General features: G+C 32.9%; 1 long non-coding RNA gene across 3 annotated transcripts in view; it reads left to right on the forward strand.

The window, feature by feature from the left end:
• Positions 1-408: 408 nt before the first annotated feature.
• Positions 409-5,271, forward strand: part of LOC111087154 — a 25,676-nt gene continuing 20,813 nt past the window's right edge. Inside the window, exon 1 of one of the 3 annotated variants that reach the window (XR_002611875.1) lies at positions 409-497. This is a non-coding gene — a long non-coding RNA (uncharacterized LOC111087154). Of the gene's footprint in view, positions 498-807; positions 872-1,281; positions 1,639-5,271 lie in introns of those variants that run through there. The other 2 variants (XR_002611871.1, XR_002611874.1) reach the window with 2 other exon arrangements.

The following is a 5,271-nucleotide window of genomic DNA, read 5'->3' on the forward strand; positions in this document are numbered from 1 at the left end:
ACTTACCAAAATCCTGCCAGTCGTACTCTGTCCTGATATCAGTTCTCCAGCCCAGTCCTTCGCCTCTGTCATGTAGCCAATCTCTGTGGCCTCGTTCTCTTTGTCTCCCTTATGATGGGGGTCTCTTTTCGGCTGCTGTTTAACTACACTTTGGCTTTGGCTGTATGTTGAGCTTTCCCTGCGGCAACAAACAAAGGCAAAAGCTCGCCAGAGCAGGATAATGATTAGTCCTGAGAGAAAAGTGAAAATACTTGACAATAAAAAACACCACCATTTTCTCTCCTTCATGCATTCTTCGTCCGGATCGAGGGTCGGCATCAAGTCCGTTTTCGTCGCTGCGCTGCCGCTCGAACTCATTACGCCGGTACTCTCAGCTAGGCTTACTTACATCAACGTATGTTGCCAGGAGCCTTGTGCGGATTGTAGCATCGCAGTCCAAGGATTGAAACTTATTTCGAAACTCCACTGGGTAAGCGACACACGGAACTGCAAACAAAGTGAGGAAATAGAAAAGAAACATTAGATAAGAAATTTTACTTTTATCTAGCTTTCCTGCAACTCATTTGTTGACCAGTTACGTATTATAATTTTTTTGATTTTAGTGAGAATTATAAATGTGTTTACTAAAAGCGAATTCAGACTGAAAATACTGAATTAACAGTATCACATAGATGCTCACATCTTGGATAAAAACCAAAGCGCTACTCAATGTTTGAGTTCTCTCTCTCTCTCTCTCTCAGTGGCAAGTCACTCAAAACAAAACGACACGAAACCCGTTAACGCGCGCATGCGCTGTAATTGTTAAACCTGAAAAGCAGCTTGTCTCCATGGCTCAATAGAGCATCCTGCGCTACCATCGCTTCATGTGCTTGTGAGTATCCATCTGTCTGTCTGTCTAGAACCAGGCCAGTAACTGCGGTGGGATTTCTTAGAAGAGATAGATACTGTTATGCATACTCTAAAATACCTTCGTATCATAAGATTATAGCACGTAACATTTGTATACGACTAGTCGAACTGAGTCACGTTTTGAAAGAAATCGGTCTGCGAATAATTAGTTTTATCCATAGAAGCAGCACTGTAATAAATGTAATCTTCACGTTGCTGTATTAGGCGTGCGCGTTTCGTGGATACAATCAATAATGAGGCAGAGATGGTGATTCTTAGATATAAGCTTAGAATAGACAGATAGATAGATAGATCTCTGTAGATATAATATCTCAGAGGCAGCTCTGTGTGGAGCTGTAAGGGGGTTATATCTCGAATATAGGTAAACGTGTGCGAAGTTTTAATATTCTTATTCATGGGATATGTTTTTAGTTAAAGGCAGATTTATTTATATTTTAAATACATAAGCTTGAACGCAAATATGTGAGCATTTTATTTATTTTAATTCATGGGAAAACTGTGTGGAGTTCAAAAGGAATGACAGCTAAAAATCCAGATATTTATGAAGTTCAAATAGTAAGATAATTTGACGTTAGATATGGGTGAAGCGCATAACGATAACTAGAAGACAAGATCAAAGTCAAAATTAGATTTGTATAGATTTCAACAGGAATGAAAGCTAAAAAGAAAAAAATGTGGATCTTGGATATTTTATTCATGGGTAGATCAGTGAAGGGTTCAAAAGAAAAGGTATGACTGCTAAAAAGCCTGAACTATATAAAGTTAAAAAGTCTAAGGTATCTTTGTATGGAGCTAAAAAGATGTGATACCTCAAGAATATATGTACATTTTAAAAATTACAATTCCTGGGTACATCTGTGTGGGTTTTAAAGTTTATAACTCATGGGTAGATTTATGCAGCTTTTAATTATCTTAATTTCTAAACAGTTATGTGAAGGTTTTAAAGTTTCTAACTCATGGGTAGATCTATGCAGCTTTTAATTATCTTAATTTCTAAACAGTTATGTGAAGGTTTTAAAGTTTCTAACTCATGGGTAGATCTATGCAGCTTTTAATTATCTTAATTTCTAAACAGTTATGTGAAGGTTTTGAAGATTCTAGTTCATGTGTATGTCTGTGCGTACTTAATTTCATTTATGTTTTTAGACAGTTGTGTGAAGGTTTTAATAATATTAGTCAGAATATGTTACCCTATAAATAGAGTTAATATTGCTCGGCAGGTCATAGCTTAAAGTTTAACTGGCTAGATTGTGAATCCGAGTTTCCATGGAGCTGCTAATGTTGTTAATAGCCTAAGTAAATTATAATATAACTAGCAATAGTGCTGTATTATTCAAATATAAATATAAAAATACGGTTAGTGTTACTATTACTGCAAACTAAATATGACATGAAGAGTAATATAATTGTCAGTCAACTTTAATAGGAATGGTACCAATGATGCAATTAATTAATGTAAGCTGTATTTGTAGTTCTAATAATGCATTAATAAAAATAAGTTATAATATGAACAGTAATAGTAAAATTCGCCAAAGCATGGTACAGCCTAATTATACTACTAATGTTGCTATTATTCAAAACAAAACTATAATATGAATACTAGTAATGTTGCTATTAGCCAAAACAAAACTATAATATGAATAGTAGTAATGTTGCTATTAGCCAAAACAAAACTATAATATGAAATTATTAATGTTGCTATTAGTCAAAACAGGCTACATTATGAACCGCACTATTGTTTCCTTTGGCTAGAATATGCAACTCTATAAACACTACTATGATTACTGGTGGTCAGAATATGCTACATTGTGAATATTAATAATACTGCTATTAATAAGAAAATTTTACAGTATGAATAACAGTATACTAATGTTAAAATCAAAGAAACTGTATCTCTGAGTAATATTAGTCATGTATTAGTCCGAATAAATTAAGATACGAGACACAATAATGATGCTATTAGTTAAAATATTGTATATGAATAATACTAATGTAGCTACTAATTAGAATAAGGTTCAATACGTAAAGTTGCAATATTACTATTTACCAAATAATGAAACATATTTAATGCACTTGGTTTTAGTTAAAGTTTAATGTGATCAGTATCAATATTGGTAATAAACAAAAATGCTATATTATGAATAGTACTAATGTTGCTCTTAGCCAAAGTAAACTATAATGTAGATAGAACGAATGATGCTATTAGTCAAAATATGATATACTGTTATTGATACTAACGATACTATTATTCAAAAAATGAATACTTCTGATGTCGTAATAAATTATTAAATGTTCTGACATTGCTATTACTCGCCATATGTTACACTATAAATCGTATTAATAATGTTGTTGTTATTAGTTCAAATAAACTATAATATTAATAGTGGCGACGTCGTTATTAGTTCAAATTGTTGCACTCTGAATAGTACCAATAATCCTAGTAGGCAAAATCATCTATAAGAATAGGAATAGTACTAAAGTTGCTATTAGCCAGATTATGCTACCATATGAATAGTACTAAAGTTGCTATTAGCCAGATTATGCTACCTTATGAATAGCACTAAAGTTGCTATTAGCCAGATTATGCTACCATATGAATAGTACTAAAGTTGTTATTAGCAGATTATGCTACCATATGAATAGTACTAAAGTTGCTATTAGCCAGATTATGCTACCCTATGAATAGTACTAAAGTTGCTATTAGCCAGATTATGCTACCCTATGAATAGTACTAAAGTTGCTATTAGCCAGGTTATGCTACCCTATGAATACTAATGTATCTTTTATAATAATTTGGTGTACTATGATAACAGTAACATTTGTTATTAGCCCAAATGCACTGCACTAAACTTGAAAGATTACTGCCATAACTACAATTCCTATACAAATAACTTAACCTTTCATAAACTAATACTGTAAATATAATTTTTATCAGAAATAAGTCAACGAAAATCAATTTTTGAGTAATTACTCTTTGATTCCTAGAAATGGAAAAGTTTATTTTTCGTACATATATTCAGGGCCTCCATAACTCTGACTATCCTATTGTCTACGACTGAATAATTCTGTTTCGCTTTCCCACTTCATTCTGAGATCTACTCGTGTCATTGTAGCTGTAATAACCTTAAACTAACCATCATCATTTGTCTTATCAACGCACTGGCATGAAAAATAGCACTATTTCAAATGAAATGGTTTAGTGCAAGTTCCCATTTACTATTTAAATACAATCAACAGTCACGACTTTCTCAAATGTTAATAAATAAATAAATAAAATTCAAAAGTAAAATCTAAAATGAATAGACCATAAATTATCGTTGTTTGAAGAATTAATCAGCTGGTCCCAAGTAGGCTGAGTACATAATCCAACTTATGTTTTCACAACGTTAAAATGGTCATTGAGGATTATCCTTTGCGTGTGTGTGGGTGGAAGGGGGATACCATTGTAGTTACGTCATCATCATAACGAAATATCATGAAATATCATCATAAGAAATTTAAGACGCATCCAATGAATAGTTCACTATTGTTCTTTTACCTTTAATGTAGCTAATAGTGTTTGTATGCCAAGTAAACTGACTACTTACTCTTTTTAAACCTTCCATATGACATTTGACATGCTATGCAAATGCAACATTTTTTAAATATAAAAGCACTCGAAAAGTTACTGTAGCTTCTGAGGGTCGCGGGTTCGAATCCCCGTGGGAGCGTTATAATGAGACGGTCAATCCACTATTCGTCGGTAAAAATAGTAGCCCAAGAGTTGGCGATGGGTGGTGATGACTAGCTGCCTTCCCTCTAGTCTTTCACTGCTAAATTAAGGGCGGCTAGCGCAGACAGCCCTCGTGTAGCTTTGTGCGAAATTCAAAAACAAACAAAACAATCTGAAGACCAGCAGCTCCATCTACCTAAGCAAGTATACAAGTAAATTGTTGTTTGAAAACTCTTTCTAGTTTTTAGTCCATACACCGTAAGATTATAGAAAACGAATTTTGTTTTTATCCATCACATCACTATTCTCCTTAATTAGGCAATCATTATTTGGTACAATATGCATACTGTTACGTATTAGAATTTCAAATGGTCTGAAACCGAGCTAAATGATACTTTAAATTTAGTAGTTAAATAAAAGCCGATATATATATATATATATATAGTCAGTTTATAATATTTGCCAACAAGATTGATATAAATAAAGCGTGCTATAAACTCTGAAAACTATAATTGTGATTATTATAATGCTTATCAATAGTAAAACTTCAGATATTTGACCAGGAGCATTTACAAAGTTCGAACATTACAACTCATTTAATTTCAGTGGATTCATATCGGACATTAGTATTTTTACGAAAACATTACATA

This window comes from Limulus polyphemus, unplaced genomic scaffold, assembly GCF_000517525.1.
Source record: "Limulus polyphemus unplaced genomic scaffold, Limulus_polyphemus-2.1.2 Scaffold1803, whole genome shotgun sequence".
In the NCBI taxonomy this organism is placed as follows: Eukaryota; Metazoa; Arthropoda; class Merostomata; order Xiphosura; family Limulidae; genus Limulus; species Limulus polyphemus.